The following is a 22,881-nucleotide window of genomic DNA, read 5'->3' as shown; positions in this document are numbered from 1 at the left end:
CACCATCGCGATTCTGTAGCCGGCGCAAAAGGATAAAGCAATTTGAACCGACTAGGTACCAGGAATGGACGTTTTAACGTGCGCCACATTGCATTAACAGTGTAATGAAATTCAGCAGGGCAGGGAAAAACCTGCACAGACTTGCGGGCCCTGTGTGTCCCAAAAGAGGACACAACGCCCGGAGGACTGGGCTCGTCCTCCAAATGTAAGGTATCCTTAACCGAAATAATCAACTCATCCATGGTTGCCCGCTCTTCAGGTGACCCTGGGGAGGATGTATCAACACCCGTCACCTCAGCCTCCCCCTCAGACCCCGGGGGTCTAAGGATGAGCGGGACCCCGAAAAGGGCACGCTCGCAGCAGCAGCCATATCCCCATCTGAATCAGAAGAGAGACAGCCTGGGCCGTTTTCTCGCAGCCCGTTCAGACATCAACATTTCCATATTTGCCACTAAAGTCGCAACTACAGCAGCCAGGTCAGGTCGCAGCGGGGCCACAGAACTGGGGCCCCCCACTAAAGCTGGAGGAAACTTGCTTTCCTGAGAATCCATGGCTCAAGATAAACTACAGTGCAAAAAAGTAGTGTCCTGTCTGAAAGGTAATACCCCTTGGTAGGTATAATTCTGCCGGCCAGTCTCCCTTCAATCTGCAAAGAATATACGAGCGCTCGGAAATACAACATCTAGACAGATTAGTGTTTCAATGGTGTATTCGAATATATGTATCCTGATGACCGCTTATATACAGTACAAAAGGGGATGTAACAATTAGTCTTCCCAGACCACTAAAAATACGTTATACAATTACTTCATCATGCATAGAAAGCAGGAAAGGTGTTCATATATACCAAGAGACAAAGAATGTTTACATTCAGGAAGCAGCCCAGGAAAGACTGAGTCTGAAATAATACCCTTAGAAATCAGAACAGGCTTCTCTCAGTAAAACACAATCGAAGGAAACTTACAATGGAAAAGAATTGAAGGAAGCCCATAGCTTTGAGAATCGGCATCCTATAGAAAACCTAAACTCTTTAAAATAGTTACAGTTCATAAAGGGGGCCTCTGGATAAATGAATTTAAGCATGGCTAAATTAATATCACTTATATCAATCCTCTCATTTGTCATAAAAATGACAATTATAAGTCTTGTTTCCAAAATGCATCATCTTGTGTTGCCTTCTTATAAATACATTGGCCCATTTTTACAAGCAAATATATAAAAAGAAGAAGAAGCAATAAACAAAAGTAACATTCCAGCTTGTCTGATCCATGATAATACAGATCCAAAAAAATCTCCAAAACTTCTCATGATACCTCGGCCTTTAAGGTGGTAGATACAGTTAGTAACAGTCCATGCAAGGGAAAACACTGAAAATGAAGTCAGGTATCAGCAACCACAGTTTGTCTGAGTCCGGTGAAACTGGAAAAGTCATTTTCTACAGGGTCTGGGCGGTCTGCCCCCCATCAGTACCCCCTTTTCTTGACTCTCCTGTTCAAGGTCAGGGCGGTCTGCCCCCGTTAGTACCTCCTTTCTTGCTTCTGGATCCTCTGGCTCAGGTCCTCTCCGCACCAAATTCACTCTAGTGGCATGGATCCAAGTAGGGCTGTGTTCGGTCAAAACAGCGGTCCTGGTAACTGCTACCACGGTGGTCTCTGGGCCGTAGGCAAAATCCTTTTGTTTCTTTCTTTTGGGCAGCAGCTTCATCACCACTACGTCTCCTCCTCTGAAAGGATGGGTATTTTCCTGTAAAGAGAAAAGAAAGGTGCGAGCAACTTTTTGTTCCGTACCACTTGATTCAAAGTTTCAATTACTCTTTTCTTTGTCTTTATTTGTGCTATTCATTCTTTCCATTATACCTGAACTCTGCGGATAATAATCTATCTTCAAGATTTTAACTAGTTCCTGGCATATTTTTGATATGAAAGCTGAAAGCTGGAGCATTTTTTAGAACTAATTTGAAGCAGGCACCCCCATCCAGGAATAAACTCCCGATTGAGAATGCATGCCACCGTGTGGGCATCTCCCTTTTTGTGGTCCTAAATGCTTCCACTCAGCTGCTGAACACGTCCACTATTGACTAAAAAGAACTCTTATTTCTTCCCTGCTTTGGGCCTATATGTGAAATCTATTTGTAGATGTGTGAATAGGTTTGATGGGTATTGGAGATGCTCATGTGTGGCCTTATATGTTTGGATTGTTTGCTCCTAATACAGGTGATGCACCTAGCAACATATGCTTGCATTAAACTGTCAGCAATACTTCATATGTTCTTCCCCACCCCCTGTGTCCTATTCCATAATAATAGGCAATAAACAGTGGGGCGCTAGCTGCGGGGATACACACAAGAGCTCCCCTCTTTTAGAAAAAGGCTATTCACAACTTTTTCTAAAACATCACCTAAGTCCTTTAAAACCTGTTCTGTAGCATGCGTTTGTAGCTTTGATAATGTGTGATCTTTTGGCCTGGAGCAGGAAATTATCTTCAAAAACATCCTCTGCTCCCTCTATGGCTGCCTATATATCATGTTGTGGTGTAACACACCCTGTAATACCAGTAGCCCATTTAAAACTGGGGCCTACCTAGGGCAAATGACGTGGCCATTCCTATTACCATCCCACAAGATGCTATGTGCTATGTTCAGAGTCACTTCAGGCATGCCTTTAGACCTGGACTGCGACCATCTTTGGACAAAAACTATAGGGCAAAGTCTACCACCATACTCCTGGGCAAGTACACCTGCCATGGTCTTACAATTGTCCCTTGCATAAACACAAAACATTTTTCCATGATTTGGGAGGCCCAGTGCAGGCGCTACAACCATAGCATTTTTCAGATATATAAACGCATTCAACATTTCTTGTGACATTTCTGGACCTGTGGTTTGTCTCAAAACGTTATTATAGATAGGAATAGTCTGGATCCATAACAATTAATGATCCTGTGGGCGGGCAAGACCCACTGTGGGCTGGCAAGACCCACTTCTTATATGACTGACTCTACTATCACCCTCTGTGAGAACAAAACCAAGGTAAACAACTCTTTCCTGACACCACTGTCATAATTCCTGTGACACTTTGTTTCCACATACATGTACATTTCTTCAATAAACTCACTCGCTCTGACTGGCCTCCACAGAGTGACTACATATGTCATCCACATATTGTAGCGGGACTGAACCATGAGCAGGTGTTCATCCCCTCTTGCATGGTCTGGAGAACTATAGAACAGACAACCAAATTGTCTATTTAGCCCCTAAGGCATTTCTACACCAGGTCAGTTACCTGGACTGAAAAACAAGAAACAAAGATGGCTGTGTCTCCTCATCCAATAGGACGCTTAAAAAAACACATTACTTAAACCAATCACTGTAAAGTGGGTAGCATCGGATGGTATGGTTGTCAGTAGAGATGGCACATCAGATACCACTTGCATGCTATGATCAGATAAAGAACTAAAAAGTTTTTGGCTTAATGACAATTTTCTAAAAAAAAACGTTTTGGCTTCGTGCTACTCTAACAAAAATCTGGCTAGAGGTTCCCCTCTTTCAATAGAGGATAACCGTAAAAATATCATTCAAGAACTATAATCAGATAAAAGTTAATCTGATTTGAAAATTTTGGCTCTGTGCTAACAGGGTCCAATGGTCACACTAATTGCGGTAACTCTTTCTGTCCAAAAATAAATTCTATAATAAATTATCTCAAAATATCCTGCCGACAACGGCAATTAATGTTTTGCCTAATAAAATTGTGTTTTCTATTCACTATTATTACTCTTTCTAGAGGTTTCTATGTTTTATAAACAATGTATAAATGGAAAACTCCAAAAAACTTTAAAAAAAAAAAATAATTGCATATGTGCGGGAATGCTGGCACTGTTAGTCCTACAACTGTTCTGAATTAGGAAATGCTAGCTGCATTTCCAGAAGTGACCCCCCTCTTTTCCCCTCGCGTAAGGAAACGTAGTAGCTTAAAGCGTATACGATAAGGTCTTTAGAGAAGCAAAAATTTGTGCTTGTCTGACATTACGAAGAAAACTACACCTGCCTTGGAGAATGAAACTGTGGGGTACAGGTGTGGTCAGGGGTATTTGTAAGGTAATATTATTGTAGGGGGGGCCTATGTTGAAAATGTCCTACTCTTTGATTTGCTTCTTCTGATAAGGCCTTTGGAAATGTGTGCTGACAGGCTGTTTTTCTTTAGACAGATCAAAAAGCCAGCCATATCTCTCTCTGTTATGGCTTTTTGAAAACCTTCCAAAGTTTTTGTAGCCCAATCAGAAACTTGCTGTTTTACAATTAACATGTACTGTGACTTTAAATTAACGACAAATGTTTGAATTATAAGACTTTGCTATTCAGCATTGACACTTCACTGCCCAAAACTCACCTGTCTTCTGTCTATAGGCAATCGCTGTGGACTATATCTATGTGTTTAAAGACTTTCACTTTCACTTCTAATAGCTCTACATCGCTTTTTCCTATTCTATTGTACTAATACGGGGCATAAATAAACCAATTCTCCCCGCATGTTCCATGTACTTTACATTACAACTAAACATTTACTAAAATATTTACTTGTATCCTAATATCTCTAAGGCTGGCCACACATGTCCGGACAACTCTTTACCACAATTTTCTGTTAGATCCACCACAAACCACATAATAAGAGGTCAAAATTAAACATATTCATTTGTATCCAATTAGGTAGGTGTTTGTACTACATAGCTGAAGGTAAATTTCAAGAAAATTGTAAGAAAATTGTAAGAAAATTGTATCGTGTATGGCCAGCATCAGAAATAAACCTTTAGTATAAATTCACAAAACCATAAACGAAATATGTCTCCAAGATTTACAAATTCACTTAAATGTATCTGGGTCCTTAGACCCTCTTTATGGTTAAAAAACATTCCTGAAAAGCCACTTGGTGTATGTATATTAAACCTTAAAATTTCGACTCTGAATTTCCCTTCTTGGAACAACCCAAAAAAAAAACCCTTTCAGAGTCTTGACTGATACTCCCAGGTATTGTGGCTATCAAGAAGGTTTTCCTACCATTATAGACAAACAAACAATACACATAATAAACATTTATCTTGATTTGTCTGATAAGCTACGATCGGTCAGTCAGTTTTTACAGTAATAATGTGACTGTCGCTATCAGGAACAGTGTGTTATTTTATCAGTCCGCAGGCGCAATTTTTACAAGTCATATATAATTATATATACACAGTTTCCATATATGTCAAACCAGTAGTCGTGACAAATAATTTCCTCTTATTAGACATAAAAGTAAATGAACTTAAATCTCTACACAAAAGTGACAAAACAGTTCATTTAACTTACCAACTGACATTTCATTCTTACAACAGCACAATAAGCAATATAATAAAAAGCACAATAAGCAAAAAACATGCATAGCACTCTTAGCAGGTTGAAGGGAGCATTCCTACCACTTTTTAAATTTGCCTAGGCTAATAATCTGACTGTGAGCTACCTCAGCTCAAACAGCTAATAATCTATCTGTGAGCTACCTCAGCTCAAACAGCTAATAATCTATCTGTGAGCTACCTCAGCTCAAACAGCTAATAATCTATCTGTGAGCTACCTCAGCTCAAACAGCTAATAATCTATCTGTGAGCTACCTCAGCTCAAACAGCTAATAATCTATCTGTGAGCTACCTCAGCTCAAACAGCTAATAATCTATCTGTGAGCTACCTCAGCTCAAACAGCTAATAATCTATCTGTGAGCTACCTCAGCTCAAACAGCTAATAATCTATCTGTGAGCTACCTCAGCTCAAACAGACCTATTCTCCTGTGCTACCACAGCACTAGGGTTCTTAGAAATGTGCCTGCAATCAGGGTGTCATAAGACAGAATAGTCTCACTTACCTCTGATGGCAAAGTCACATCCCACTTCTCTGACACCAGTTCTGAAAGGTAATACCCCTTGGTAGGTATAATTCTGCCGGCCAGTCTCCCTTCAATCTGCAAAGAATATACGAGCGCTCGGAAATACAACATCTAGACAGATTAGTGTTTCAATGGTGTATTCGAATATATGTATCCTGATGACCGCTTATATACAGTACAAAAGGGGATGTAACAATTAGTCTTCCCAGACCACTAAAAATACGTTATACAATTACTTCATCATGCATAGAAAGCAGGAAAGGTGTTCATATATACCAAGAGACAAAGAATGTTTACATTCAGGAAGCAGCCCAGGAAAGACTGAGTCTGAAATAATACCCTTAGAAATCAGAACAGGCTTCTCTCAGTAAAACACAATCGAAGGAAACTTACAATGGAAAAGAATTGAAGGAAGCCCATAGCTTTGAGAATCGGCATCCTATAGAAAACCTAAACTCTTTAAAATAGTTACAGTTCATAAAGGGGGCCTCTGGATAAATGAATTTAAGCATGGCTAAATTAATATCACTTATATCACTGTCCCCTTAAATAGCGCTGCGAGTGCGCAGCCCACCGCTACTGTCACAGCTATGAAGACCCCCAAAAAGGAGAAAGAAACTGAGCCAGAAGCAGTATACAGAAGACCGAGATAAACTGCAGAGCCCGCAGATCATTGCTACCTGTGTCCTTGCTGCCTGAGAGGAAAAGGAAATGCTGCTGGAGGGGGCTGGCTATAAGCCAGACCCCAGGGAAAATGGCTGCCCCATAGGGATGCATAGGAGGCTACGCCAAGTTGGCCGCCGACACGTGGCCGAACCGATCGTTCTACCGCCCACAAAATGGCGGCGGATGGCACCAAAAAGACCTGTATACTCGCCCCAGAGGGGCCATACACGTGTGCATAGTAAAAACATGGCGGACCGCGCAAATTTTACCCCCGCAGCGGTCGCCGCACAACACACAAGTCTGTACCCCCAAACATGCACCTAAGGTGACAGGGACAGGGACCCCCGGCAAACATACAGATCTGCACAAAGCGAACACCGCAGGGATCGCACAGGGAGTCACACAGGCACAGACATGGGGACACACAGCAACACAGACTGCCACCCCAGGCAGAGGCCCCACACAGAAAAGTACTTACCTGTACCCGATGGCGTGGGGAGCCTCCATGCACGGATAAACCTCTGTCCTCATCTGACAGGGAGTGCCGTGAGCCAGGGACATGACGCTGCAACACCGCAGACTAGTCCTGTGAGGTAGCCACCTCACGGCTGCATCCCTGTAGCGAACAGGGATGGGTCGTTCTTAATGCCAGGCCGAACGCTCGATGGCGGGCCGGGGGTCCATCTGACCCTCTGTGCCCTGGAGAACCAGGGCGGCCAGTCCGAATCCAGGCACCGCATGATCCATCTTCATCCGAAGAATAAACACTAAAGCTGGCAAAATAAACAGCTAGTAAGAGAAAAAAACTGACATTTTTAAAGAAAATCAAAGATTTAGGAAGGCTGAGACTGAAGCCCCATCACAAGGTAGCCTGACTATTCCTGACGCTAGGCAAATTTAAACTGAGTTGGGAGAGGTGATGCAGGGGGGGTATTGACCGGATGGGACAGCCCCCGTGGGTGTGTATATGCTAATGCCTTTTGTCTTTGGACTAAGTCTATATGCCTAGCTATTCCTACGGATAGGAAGACAATACCCATCAGTGAGGACTTAGAGGAGGCGGCGACTGTCAGAGGACCTAAGAGAAATTACAACTGCAGATTGAAAAGGAAAGGCGGGGTTTAACAACATTTAATCACAATAGGATTTGTCGCAATTGTATACACTATATTGTTTCATTATTTGCCACTCCCCCCCCCCCCCCACGAAAGTGGAGCTACCCTTTAAGTCTCATGGCCCCACAAATCTATGCAAAACTAACAATCAGTACATCCCAGAAGTGCATAAAGATTTCGCTCACTGTGGGGCTTTCGGCCTCCAGCTATTTAACCACTTTAACACTAGCCACTGTGCTGCTACTGCAGCAAAGTGGCTCTTGTAGGTCTGACGACGTAGACCTACGTCGCTAGACTGCTCCCCCTGTAGGAGGCGCGCTCCCGCTATTTTCATTCACAGCGGGAGTCGGGCCAGGGGAGGAGCGGCGGCGATCGCCGCTGCTCTGCCCCGATCGTCGGGAATCCAGTTTGGAGATCCGCCCGCCTGTGTAAACAGACCGGGCGGATCTCCTAAGTGACAGATCGGAGTGTTCAGCATAGCTGTCCCTGGCTCACTCAGTCACCTTCCCCCCCCCCCCCACAAGTTAGTAAGCACCAGGCATACATTAATCCCTCCCTCTCCAATAAAATTAACCCCTTCCCTGCCAGTGTCATTTTTACAGTAACAGTGCATATTTATAGCACTGATTACTGCAGTAATGTCACTGGTACCCCCAAAAGTGTCAAAAATGTCAGTCAAGGGTCCGATCTGTCCGCCGCAGTCCCGAAAAAAAATAAAAAAAAAATCGCAGATCACCGCCATTACTCGTTTAAAAAAAAAAACACCAAAAATGACAGAAATCTTTCCCTTAGTAAACGCAATAACTTTTGCGCAAACCAATCAAAATACGCTTATTGCGATTTTTTTTACCAAACATGGGTAGCAGAAAACAAATTGGCCAAAAATTTTTTTTAAAAAAATTGGTTTTTAAATCTTTTTTGGGGGGAATTTCATATAAAAAAGTGTTAAAAATATTGTTATTTTTTCAAAATAAACGCTCTTTTTTTGTTTATAGCGCAAAAAGCAAAAATCGCACAGGTGATCAAACACCACCAAAAGAAAGCTCTGTTTGTAGGAAAAAAAAAAAAGGACGTAAATTTCGTTTGGGTACGGCGTCGCACGACCGCTCAATTGTCAGTTAAATTCGCACAGCGCCGAATCGCAAAAAGTGGCCCAGACGTAAGACAGCAAAATGCTCTAGTGGTAAAGTGGTTAAGGCTGTAATATGCTATACAATCTCCATAAATCTTTATATTTTCCATAATTAACCACTTAACTTATGATAAAATTGACGTCCCCACAAATAGCTTTTTTGGTGGTATTTGATTACCTCTGCGATTTTCTTTTTTTTGCGCTATAAAAGAAAATTCTGAAAAAACATTTCTCACTTTCTGCTATAAAACATTCCAAAAAAAAAAAAAAATTAAATCTTTTTTTCATTATTTTAGGCCAATCTGTATTCTGCTACATATTTGTTAAAAAAATCCCAAGTACATTGATTAGTTAGCGCACAAGTTATTGCATCCATATACTAGGAGAAATTAGTCATTTCTATTTATAGTCACTAGTAACGGCAGCGATCAGTTATTTTTAGCAGGACTGCAACATTGTGGCCGACAGATTGTAAACCTGACATTTGACACTTTTGGGGGGGGGAATCAGTGACAAAACAGTAATCAGTGCATTGTTCCTGTAATGACAGTCAGAGAAGGGGTTAACACCAGGGGCAATCAAAGAGTTAAGTAGGTCCCTAGAAGGTGCTTTCTAACTGAGGGGATGATTTTATGGCATGAACACAGGGACCTGTGTACCTAAATCGGAGGAACACAGGAGCCCTGTGTCCATTGCTTACAGAACAGCAGACTGCCATTCTGTCTCCACGAGGAGCGATCGCGGGGCTCGGCAGCAATCACAGCTGCGCAGATCAGCTTCCCTCTAGCACTCCGTGAAGACATTCATTGGTTAAGGATGCCAGGTGTAAAGTTAGAAATTTAAACTAGATTGCCTCAATATCGTGCATAATTTTAAAATTTAAAGGTTTTAGCCTAATGCATTAAACCTGTGTGCAGCAGCCCCAACTCATACTTAGCCAAGCCTAATCTTGAACTAGCGATATTGCACTAACTAATCAGCTGTCTGGAACTCCCTCTTGACTGGCTGAAACTGCACCAGGCACCATTGTCTCCTGCTGCCACTAGTGAGCCAATGAGGGGGTGGGGCCAAGGTACAGCTCCATGGCTGAAGGACAGCAGTTGCTCAGCTGCCCCGATAGCAAGCTTTTTTACTGTGGGGGCATGCAGCAGGAGGGAGGGGCCAGAAGCACCAGCAGGGGACCCAAGAGGTAGATTTATGCTGCTCTGTGCAAAACCACTGCACAGAACAGGCAAGTAACTTTTTTTTTTAACCAAGACTTTAAAAGGACAAGTCCAGACAATATAGGGGGTGAGATTTATACCAGCGCTATGGAGCTTTAGTACATTTATTGGACTATTTTAGATTGGTGGTGTAAGCGATAAGGTGCAAAAATGTTGGTGTCGGCGCTACCACAGTGTTAAAAATGTGAAGGTAAAAGATGTATACTGTGCGTTTTTAGTGAGCATAAAACTGTAAAACCGGTAGATATTTCATCCATAAAATCATAAAAAGTGCATATAGTGCGTTTGATAAAACCATATAGTGTCACCACTTAAATATGCAAAGTGCTTAGTGCTGTTTATACAAACATGTGCCAATGCACCAGGTGCTCAGTTGTATGCTGTTATGTGAGAGAACTAGCGCCTGTGGATCCCCACTAGGTGCAAATGCTTACCGCACACTTGTAGCAGGTAGCTTGGTTCCCATCAAATGCTGCAATACAAAATAGCCTCCATTGCGTAGTATATAGTATTTGAGTTGAAGCAAGTACTACATTCACTCACAGTTAGGGAGTTCACTTTCAGCGTCCGCTGGGCTGTACTGCTTCCGCGTTCCACCGGTCTGAACCACCGCTACCGGAAGTGACGTACTGACGTAATAAGCCACTCCCTACGCATTTCGTCACTACGTCATCATCTGGAGCGTGCCATCTAGCACTACTCCCGGTCTTTATAGGCTAAGCTGTCTCCATGTTAGTACACCCTTGGGGGCCGGATCGGCGGCCATGTTTGTACACCTGTGTAGTTAGCCAATGGTGTGCAGCCTTAAACAGTCATGTGAACTCCCATTGTTGTGTTTTTGACGTACAAAATAGATACATTCATATTTATTATCAACAACATTAAAATTATACGGCTAAACAAATATGAAAAAATTATAAAAGATAAAAAGAAATGATACCGTGGTGAATGTTTAAGAGCTTTAATAAAATTACAGTGCGATATCAGAGCGAGATAGTGATGTGCCCCATTTGGGCTGTGAATTAGAAGCATTAGTGCTGATAAAAAGTGGCGATATTGGTATCGAAGTGGACACTAGATCTCATTCCTTAGTGATCAGTGATGAATAGCAGTTTGGGACCGACCGTGATCTGTGCAAAATCGCTTCTTGGATTATGTGCCCCATACATAGACCAATAAAAATCAATAGAAAAAATAGTAATCATTGAAACCATTGCAAATCACTGAGGATATTGTTGGTTCCAAAATGAATAATTGAGGATATTGTTGGTTCCAAAAAATAATAAAAATAAAAATATAATATAAAATAAAATTGAATGACCCCAGGTCATAGATGAATATATGAACATAAGAGAGTTGGGGACATTAGCTTCAGGGGTTAGGGTCCCATGTATCAGAGGAGGAGCTTGGAAGAACAAATGTTTTTTTGTGGGTATTTTCCAAAAATTTTTTGAAAAACTCTATACGAATATACTGCAGCAGGATGGACTACAGGCAATAGACTGGGCCCTACATACTCATACAGACATGAGGCACAAATTCGCTACATATTGGAAGGACTCAAAATGGCAATGCAATCAAATTATTTTTGGTACAAAGGCAACTACTATGCACAAACTAAAGGAGTAGCCATGGGGGCTAAGTATGCCCCCAGCATGGCTAATGTGTTCATGCAGAAGTGGGAGGAGGAGCAGGTCTTCAGTGTACCCAGAGATAACTTAAAATACTACCGCAGGTACATAGACATATAGCGGAGGAGAGTAAAAAGAACCCCAAGAAGTTCTTTAAGTATATAAACAGTAAGAAAGCAAGGCCAGAACACATTGGCCCATAAAAGATGACAAAGGAAATATGGCCACTGAGGACAGAGAAAAGGCGGAAGTGTTAAATCATTTCTTCTCTTCAGTCTTCACAAAAGAATCGGGGGGCTACACGAACCTAGCTTGTAAGGCCGAACTAAACACCACACCTCAGGAAATGCCGCCATGGCTAACAGAAGATAGACTTAGAACTAAACTAGAGAAACTTAACAAATAAATCACCGGGACCGGATGGCTTGCACCCGAGGGTTCTTAAAGAGCTCAGCCAGGTGATTGCCAGACCATTATTCTTGATCTTTAAGGATAGTTTACAGACGGGTATGGTGCCAGCTGATTGGAAAAAAGCCAACGTGGTACCAATATTTAAAAAGGGGCCGAGATGTATCCCGGGGAACTATAGGCCGGTCAGCCTAACATCAGTAGTCTGCAAGATTTTGGAGGGGATGTTAAGGGACCACATACAAGACTTTAGTAATGAAAACTGTATTAGTAGCAATCAGCATGGATTTATGAAAAATTGTTCTTGCCAAACCAATCTATTAACCTTCTACGATGAAGTGAGCTGCCACCTAGATAAAGGAAAGCCTGTGGATGTGGTGTATCTGGACTTTGCAAAGGCCTTTGACACCGTTCCCCACAAACGCTTCCTGTACAAACTAAGAAAGGTAGGTATGGACCATAAGGTGAGTACCTGGATAGAGAACTGGCTCCAGGGAAGAGTTCAGAGGGTGGCGATTAATGGGGAGTACTCGGATTGGGCGGGTGTGGAAAGTGGGGTCCCCCAGGGTTCTGTCCTGGGACCAATCCTGTTTAATTTATTCATAAATGATTTAGAGGAGGGGATATCTAGTACAATCTCAGTATTTGCAGATGATACTAAACTAAGCATGCCAATATCTTCTATGCAGGATGTGGAAACCTTGCAAGCGGACCTGAACAAAATAACGGGGTGGGCAACTACATGGCAGATGAGGTTTAATGTTGAAAAATGTAAAGTAATGCACTTGGGGGCCAGAAACCAGAAAGCAAGCTACTCACTAGGGGGGGGGGGGAGCCTCTGGGTGAGTCTAGGATGGAAAAAGACTTGGGGGTACTGGTAGACAACAGGCTTGGCAGTGGCATGCAATGCCAAGCCGCTGCAAGTAAAGCCAACAATACTGGGATGTATAAAAAAGGGATTCACTCCAGAAATAAAGAGATTATTCTCCCACTCTACAAGACTCTGGTCCGGCCACATCTGGAGTATGCTGTCCAGTTCTGGGCACCGGTCTTCAGGAAGGATGTGCTGGAACTGGAGAGTCCAGAGAAGGGCAACAAAAATAATTAGGGGAATGGAGGACATCAGCTATGAGGAAAGACTGCAAGCAATGAACCTATTCTCTCTGGAGAAGAGACGACTGAGGGGGGGATATGATATCAATGTACAAATACTGTACTGGCGACCCTAGCATAAGGAACAAACTATTCAGAGAAAGGAGATACAATAAGACAATAAGACACGTGGCCACTCACTAAAACTAGAGGAAAGGCGGTTTAACCTTAAAATGCGTAAGGGGCTCTTCACTGTAAGAGCGGTAAGGATGTGGAATTCTCTTCCACAAGCATTCGTATCAGCAGGGAGCATTGATGGTTTCAAAAAACTGTTAGATGGGCACCTTAGAGACCACAACATACAGGGTTATACAATGTACGGTTAAAGCAAGCACACACACATCATAGGTTGAACTGGATGGACTGATGTCTTTTTTCAACCTCACCAACTATGTAACTATGTAATAGACTATATTATTATCGTCTGGAAAAGGTAGCACCGAGTCACTACAGGAGTTCTTCGATGAGATAAATACAAACATATGGAATCACTTTCTGGGGACCTCCGTTTTGAACATATTGCCCTCCTAGATCTAGAATTGTTCAAAAAACACTGGCCAGCAAGACATACTTCAAAAAAATGGATAGGAATGGCTACATTCCCAAAAACAGCTGTCACCATCCGAAGTGGATAGGAATGGCTACATTCCCAAAAACAGCTGCCACCATCCGAAGTGGCTAGGGAACATCCCTAATGGTCAATTGATGAGGATCAAAAGGAACTGCAGTGATCCAGCAGATTTTGAAATACAAGCCCAGACACTCATCGATAAGTTCGTGGAAAAAGGTTATAAACGAAGCTAGCTCAATAACGTCAATAACACTGTGGAAAGAATGAGGAGAGAAGACCTGATTGAGGACTCAAATAGAACAAACAAAAACACAGAATTTGCCTTCTTGACAGGATACAACACACAACAAAGCATTGGAAAAAAAAATCATAAAGAGACACTGGCCTATTCTTAAGGTAGATACCACACTAAAAGATGCCCTCCCTGCAAAACCCACTTTCATTTACAGGAAAGCACCAAACTTGAGAAATCGGTTAGTGCACAATGTCATTGATCCTCCAAAAAACATCAGTCTCCCCACAAGTATAAAAGGGTTTTTTAGATGTGGCAAGTGCTTACCTTGCAGGACAACTAGGGACAAAAAGAGAAAGACCACATCCTTCATAGCCCAAAGCACAGAAAAATCTTTCAACATCAAGGATACCATAACATGCACAAGTACTCATGCAACTTACGTGGTCGAATGCCCATGTAAGTTACAATACGTGGGCCGCACTACCAGACCCCTATTTGTCCGCATCGGGAGAGCATGTGAAAAACATCTGGAAGGGTTTTGACAAACAGTCTCTCACGACATTTTAAACCCCACTCCCAGGATCCCACAGGCATGGTTTTTTATGCCATAGACAAGATAAAAACGATTGGTGCGGCAGTAACTAAAGAATAAGCATCTCCAGAAACTAAACCAAGTGGATATATCTGATGCAGACCCTCCAACCGAAAGTTGGAGGGTCTGCATCAGATTACAAGATATATCTTGTAATCATTTTTTATCTTTTGTCTCAGTTTTATATAAAGTCTACCAAGGTTTTTTTCCCTGTTTTTACATAAGTATACAATTTTATACAGTTTTTACATCACCCCCTGAGGTTTATATATATATATATATATATATATATATATATATATCCCCATCTAAAAGTTTTTAAAAAGTGTTTTGGAAAAAGTTTTTTGGAAAATACCCACAAAAACATTTGTTCTTCCAAGCTCCTCCTCTGATACATGGGACCCTAACCCCTGAAGCTAATGTCCCCAACTCATATTCATCTATGACCTGGGGTCTTGTTTTAGCCACCTCATTTTAAATAGGATGGCATACTAACATTCAATTTTATATTATATTTTAATTCATTATTTTTTTGGAATTTAATTTTTGTTCTTAAATTATCTCATCCAATTATCCATTTTGGAACAAGATCCTCAATTATTCATTTTGGAACCATTAACCTCATTGATTTGCAATGGTTTCAATGATTACTATTTTTTCTATCGATTTTTATTGGTCTATGTATGGGGCACATAATCCAAGAAGCGATTTTGCACGGATCATGGTCGGTCCCAAACTACTATTCATCACTGATCACTAAGGAATGAGATCTAGTGTCCACTTGGATACCAATATCGCCACTTTATCAGCACTAATACTTCTAATTCACAGCCCAAATGGGGCACATCACTATCTCGCACTGATATCGCACTATAATTTTATTAAAGCTCTTCAACATTCACCGCTGTATCATTTTTAATCTTTTTATAATTTTTTCATATAATTTATGTTTAGCCGTATAATTTTAATGTAGAGTCCAAATAGGAAAAAGACCGCTCCAGGTGAGATATCAGGTGCTGGTCGGATCCGTAATCCAAGCGCTATTTCATCAGAAGGAAGAAAGTGACCGCACTCTGAGGTGAAATCAAAACAGGAGTGTATTTATTCCACACCAAAAATAGGCATCAAAATTCCACACTGAGACATAGGACAGCAGGTAGACGCGTTTCACGACTAGAAATGTTGCTTACTCATTACCAAGTTCATTCTGAATGTGCACAGACCACAGATAAAGGTACACATGCAGCTGAAAGTAATAAAGTTGATTGAACGTTCATTGAAATGAACCGCTGCTAGGCATCTATGGTCTGATTGTATAAACAGAATGGCCCCAATCAAACCAAACATGTTTAAATAAAAAGGTACATAGTGCATAGTTACTAAAATATAAAATGCACAATTTTTTTACGGGGGGCACCAATATCACTAATGATGGTTTTATATAATTAACCAACACCACGTTTTTTGTTTACACTTTTTTTATTCTCATTTCATTAAATAGTATCATACAATTTGCACTTAACTATTCACGCTAGATTTTACTTTAATCACATAAGCCAATGTGTTTATATATAGAGCAATATAATCATGTGAATTGTACGATATTGTTCTGTGTTTTATGGTGACTATTTATATTTTATATTGTCTCACAGTGTGGAATTTTGATGCCCATTTTTGGTGTGGAATAAATACGCTCCTGTTTTGAATTCATCTCGGAGTGCGGTCACTTTCTTCCTTAGTATAATTTTAATGATAATATGAATGTAGCTATTTTGTACGGCAAACAACAATGGGAGTTCACATGATGACTAATATTTAAGGCTGCATACCATTGGCTAACTACACAGAAGGTGTACAAACCTGGCCGCCTATCCAGCCCCCAAGAGTGTACTAACATGGCGACAGCTCAGCCTATAAAAAGACCGGGAGTAGCGCTAGATGGCACGCTCCAGATGACGTCGTAGTGACGAAATGCATAGGGCGTGGCTTATTACGTCAGTACGTCACTTCCTGTAGCGGTGGTTCAGACCGGTGGAACACGGTAGCAGTACAGCCCAGCGGACCCTGCACGCTGAAAGTGAACTCCCTGAGTGGATGTAGTACTTGCTTCAACTCAAATACTATATACTACGCAATGGAGGCTATTTTGTATTGCAGCATTTGATGGGAACCGAGCTACATGCTACAAGTGTGCGGTAAGCATTTCACCTAATGGGGATCCACAGGCACAAGTTCTCTCACATAACGGCATACAACTGAGCACCTGGTGCATTGGCACATGTTTGTATAAACAGCACTAAGCACTTTGCATATTAAGTGGTGACACTATATGGTTTTATCAAATGCACTTGATTTTATGGATGAAATATCTACCGGTTTTACAGTTTTTTGATCACTAAAAACGCACAGTATACACATCTTTTACCTTCACATTTTTAATACTGTGGTAGCGCCGACACCAACATTGTTGCACCTTTTCACAAGTCCAGACAATACCTAACTAATGCTAAACCTGCTCTGTGGCACATTCTAAACCTAATCTAACCCTGTAAAGCAAAAAAAAAAAAAAAAATCACTACTTACCTATTCTGCAGCCAATACAGCCCCAAGCTGAGCTGTCAGCTTCAACATGGAGGCAGGTGCAGTAGAGGCACTACACAGAGGCCCCATAGTAAGTCTATGGGTGACATCACATCTCATTCATTTTACAGCAGTTGTCAGTCCTCTCTGGTCTCATGCGACGGAGGCTGTGTGCAGGACCAGGCGCAAAATAGGCAAGTACAGCGATTTTTTTGCAGGGTTAGATAGATTAGTCTTTGAATGTGGCAAACAGCAGGTTTAGCGTCAGCTTTTGCCTGGTGCTAAACTTCTCCCATAACCACTTTAAGACTAGAAGGATTTGCCCCCTTCCTGACCAGGCCCAATTTTGTAAAACGGACCTGCTTTACTTTAACGGACGCTGTACCCAAATACGGTAACGGACGCAGTACCCAAACAAAATTGATGTCGCCCCCCCCCCCCCACAAATCAAGCTCTTTTGGTGGTATTTGATCAACTGTCCGATAAAAAACAAAAAATAAAAACCACAACGAGCGTATTTTGTTTGGTTTGCGCAAAAAGTTATCGCGTCTACTAACTACGGGAAATATTTGTCTTTTTACTAGTAATGGCAGCAACCTGATTTTTTTGCGGGAGTGCGACATTGCGGCAAACACATCGGACCCCTAACTGACATTTAACACTTTTGGGGTGACCAGTGACTACAGTAATCAGTGCTAAATTGCTGTAATAACCCCTTCCATGCCAGTGTCATCAACATTGTGGGTGATCAAGGGTTTAAATAAAAGCCTAGGGAGTGATTTTAACTGTAGGGGGGAGGCTTCTGAAATGACCATAGAGACATGTGATCCTACATAGAAGGATCACATGGGCTCTATGATAATTGCAGGGAGAAGAACGGTCAGCTGTGTTTACAACACTTGACTGTTCTCTCAGCGAGGTCGTGGGTGTCAGGCGGCATTTGGAGCCGCCTGCCCTTTGCATCGGCTTCCCCGCTGGCGAGCAGGGGCGTGCTCACCCCCCTAGCCTCATGTACGCGAGTGACGTACACCTACGGCGATTTGCCTGGGAGCAGCTGCCTGCTGCAGTATAACTGCGCGGGCGGTCGTCAACCAGTTAATATCACAGAATGCATATATTAAGGGTGCCTTGACTGAAAGCTTTAGAAACATTGGTGTAAGGACTAAAGTTGTACCATGTCCTTATATACAGAATGCATAATTAAGGGTGCCTTGACTGAAAGCTTTAGAAACATTGGTGTAAGGACTAAAGTTGTACCATGTCCTTTAACCACTTGCCGACTGCCTAACGCCGATCTACGTCGGCAGTCAGCCCCTCACAGGCAAAGTGACGTAGGGCTACGTCACTAGCTTGTGAGGGTCTAGGGAGCAAGCGCGCGCCGCCGGAGGCGTGGTCACGGACCCCCCCCCCCGCACGTGTGACCAGCGGACCCAATGTCCGCCGGTCACTCGGCGATCGGCGGTGGAGAGGAAGAATGTCAGGCAGCTTGTGTAAACAAGCCACCTGTCATTCTCCTCGCTGTAAAGACACTGATTACACGGATCTAGTATGTAGATCCGTTGATCAGTGTCCTTACAGCTCAAGCCACAGCCAATCACAGTAGAAAGCACGCCCCTAGGGATACACACAGCCCCTCCCGCCCAAAGTTAACCCCTTCACTACCAGTGTATTTTTACAGTAACAGTGCATATATATAGCAGGGATTACTGTAGAAATGTCACTGGTAACCCCAAAAGTGTCACAAATGTCAGTCAAGGGTCGGATCTGTCCGCCCCAATGTTGCAGTACCGCAAAAAAAAAAAAAAAAAAAAAAAAAAAAAAAAAAAAAAAAAAAAAAAAAAAAAAAAAATCGCACTGGTGATCAAATACCACCAAAAGAAAGCTCTGTTTGTGGGAAAAAAAGGACGCCAAATTTGTTTAGGTACAGCGTCGCACGACCGCGCAATTGTCCGTTAAAGTCACGCAGTGCCGAATCGCAAAATACCCCCTGGTCAGGAAGGGGGTAAAATCTTCCGGGGCTTAAGTGGTTAAAAAGAATTCTAAAAAGGTGCCTTAACCACTTTTGGGAGTGCTGCAGTTTATACTATATGGAACCAAAGCACTAGACGTACTCTAAAATTAAGCAGATCTTGCTCCCTTAAAGCGGAGTTGCGGCCACAAAATCGAAATAGATTTTGGGGCATCCGCTTGCTTTTGGTCACCTGCAAAAGAAATGGATAGTTACGATTTTTTTTGTTTACTTGTTATTGAAGAAAACTCACCTTTCTTCCACTTCCTCCCTCTGCGGCCGCGCCGTCACTTCCTCTTTGCATTGATTCCTAGGAGTTGAACGTCATCGCCCAAAAATATCAAGTTTGAAGAACTTTGAAAGTGTGCACGGGCGACCGAGTCGTCAACTAGCACACCTGAGCCACAGAAGCCTGATGGCGAAAAAACCCAAGAGACGCTGATGGCTCGAGTAGAAAGGGTCTTTACCAGAAAAGGAGGAATCTGACCCTTAAAGTGGAGTTCCACCCTAATTTTATACTTACCTCCATCTTCTCGCTCCGGGTCACCTGAACAAATGGCTAATCGCATTTTTTTTTTTTACTTACCTCGTAGCGAAGAAAGAATAAGTTATTACCCGATAACTCCCTTTCCAGGAATCCTCCAGGACGGTCACATGAGAGAGATGGCTCCTCCTCCTACAGGAAACACAAGCACAGTTAGGTTTAAAAGGCCGCCTCCCAGGCTGCCCCACAGTTGTAAAAAGATGAACTGGCCTGCTTAAGCGACTAGCTCAAACTATAAATTCTAAGTATACCAAACATTAATAGGGTGGGGGTCCACCGTCCTGGAGGATTCCTGGAAAGGGAGTTATCAGGTAATAACTTATTCTTTCCCAAGTCATCCTCCAGGACGGTCACATGAGACCCCAACGATGCATACCTAGGGTGGGACTACTGCCTGGAGCACTTTGCGACCGAAGGATAGATCCTGGGCGGAGACCAGGTCGACCCTGTAGTGTTTGACAAATGTCGAATCACTAGCCCAAGTGGCTGCCTTGCAGATTTGTTCTGCTGAGGCCCCAGCCTTTTCTGCCCAAGATGTTGATATAGCTCGGGTGGAATGAGCTTTGATGCCGGCAGGTAAACTTTTATTTTTTTTGTCCTGTGTAGGCGGTGTGGATGGCCATCCTGATCCACCTGGCTATGGATGATTTAGAAGCTGCTTCACCTTTCTGAGTACCTCCAAAAAGGACAAATAAATTAGCTGATTTCCTGATTTCCCTGGTAGCTTCTATGTAGTGCAAGATACACCTTTTGACATCGTGTAGAAAAAACTTCCTCACCTGGTGAGGTTGGATTTTGACAGAATGACGGAAGGACTACCTCTTGCGTCCGATGGAAATTTGATGATACCTTCGGAAGGAAAAGAGGATCCGTCCTCAAGATTAGTTTGTCCGGAAAAATCTTTAGGAATGGTTCCTTCACGGATAGAGCCTGTAGGTCACTCACCCTTCTAGCTGAAGTAATTGCCACAAGAAAAGCCGCTTTCAGAGTAAGATACTTCAAGTTAGATTCCTCCAATGGTTCGAAAGGGGCTTTGGTGAGTGCCTGAAGTACTAATGTTAGGTCCCAAGGGGCTAAGCTAAGATTTTTGCTAGGCCTGGACCATTGTATAGATTTGAAGAATCTCTTCACTAAAGGATCCTCTCCTATAGGTTTTTCCAGGAAAATAGACAGTGCTGCAGCCTGTACTTTAAGGGTACCTACAGCCAGACCCTTGTCTGCTCCGTCCAGGAAAAATTCTAGCACTGTGCTAATGTCTTAAATTTTTGTTGCTGTGCTCCATCTTAAGTCTGTACGTCTTCCATATCTTGTTGTAGATCCTCCTGGTTACGGGTTTCCTGCTCTGGAGCAGTACTTCCGTGACCCTTGTAGAGAGTCCTTTATTTAATAGTATGCTCCGTTCAGGATCCATGCCGCTAGTTGTAGCGTCTGACTGGAGGGGTGATGCGCTCCTTTTTGAGCCAGAAGGTCTTCCTGAGCTGGTAACATCCAGGGTTCCTCCTCCGCCATTTTCCACAGCGGGGAGAACCAAGCTCGTTTTGGCCAGAAGGGTGCCACCAGTATTACCCTTGTCCCCTCTTGATGGATTTTCCTGATAGTTCTCGGAATCAGTTGTATCGGTGGAAATGCGTATGCCAGGCGAAAGTTCCAGGGAAATGCTAGGGCATCTATGCCCAGCGCTTCTCTTTCCTTGTGTAGGGAGAAGAATGACCTTACTTTTCTGTTCGCTGTGGCGAACAGGTCCACCTCCGGTGTGCCCCACTTTTGTACCAGCAGATTGAAAACCTGTTGATCTAGTTCCCACTCTGCTGGGTCCAGTTGCTTTCTGCTCAGTAGATCTGCCAGTACATTTGCTGATCCCTTTATATGCACTGCCGAAATGGATAAGAGGTTTGCTTCCGCTTCCGATAGGATTTCCTGCGCTATTCTCATCAGGGGCTTTGAGCGTGTACCACCTTGGTGGTTGATGTAAGAGACTGTCATGTTGTCTGACTGGATTTGGACATGTTTCCCTTTTGTCTCTTGTTGGAATCCTATCAGTGCCTCTCTTACGGCCGCCAGTTCCCTCATGTTTGAGGATACTTCCTCCCCAGAGTGGCACCAGGTTCCTTGTCTTACCTGGTGTCCTATGTGGGCTCCCCAACCGAAGAGGCTTGCGTCCGTCGTTATCCTGATCTGTACTGTCGGCGTCCAGAGTCTCCCTTGAGATAATAAGTCTCCCTTTAGCCACCAGGTTAGCGACTTCTTTACCAATGGTGGGATCTTTATTAAACCGTCCAGCTCCGCGGTCTTCCCATTCCAGTGACTCAGATGTCTCTGTAGGGGTCTCATGTGGAATTGAGCCCACTGCACTGCAGGGATGGCTGATGACATGATGCCTAGTACCATCATAATTTCTCTTCTTGATATCTGGCGTAGGTCTATCAGGCGTTTTGTAGCTTCTTGAAGCTTCACAATCTTGTTCTCTGGTAACAGGATTTTTTGTGTTACTGTGTTGACTCGGTAACCCAGGAACACTGTCTCTTGTGAAGGGACTCTGATTTCTGGGTGTTGATCACCCACCCCAGAGATGTTAGGAAGTTCTCTGTTCTGAGACTTCCCAACACTTCTGCCTCTGACTTGCCCTATATCAGGAAATCGTCCAAGTAGGGAATAATCTGGACTCCTTTTACTCGGAGGACCTGGACCACCTCTGCCATGATCTTGGTAAAGATTCTTGGTGCCGAGGAGATTCCGAATGGAAGTGCCTGGAACTGAAAAAGACGCACCCTTGACCCCGACTTGGTTGCGAACCTCAGAAACTTTTGATGTTTTATGTGTATGGGCACATGTAGGTAAGCGTCTTGGAGATCTAGTGTTACCAAAAACGCATCTTCGGGAAGTAGCGTCCTCACTGAGAAGATGGACTCCATCTTGAACCTCCTGTACCTTACTCTTCGGTTGAGGTCCTTGAGGTTCAGGATTAGGCGATGTTTGCCTGAAGGTTTTTGTCTTAGAAAGACTCGAGAAAAACCCTTCCCCTTGATGCGCTAAGGGTATCTCCTTTATTACCTCCTCCTGTAGTAGGTTTGATATGGATATATCCCAGGCTTCCTTTGCCGGAGGTGTTCC

This window comes from Pelophylax lessonae (genome assembly GCF_965119305.1).
Source record: "Pelophylax lessonae genome assembly, chromosome: 12".
In the NCBI taxonomy this organism is placed as follows: Eukaryota; Metazoa; Chordata; class Amphibia; order Anura; family Ranidae; genus Pelophylax; species Pelophylax lessonae.
The sequence above is the reverse complement of the archived record's forward strand: the minus strand, read 5'-3'. Positions refer to the sequence as shown.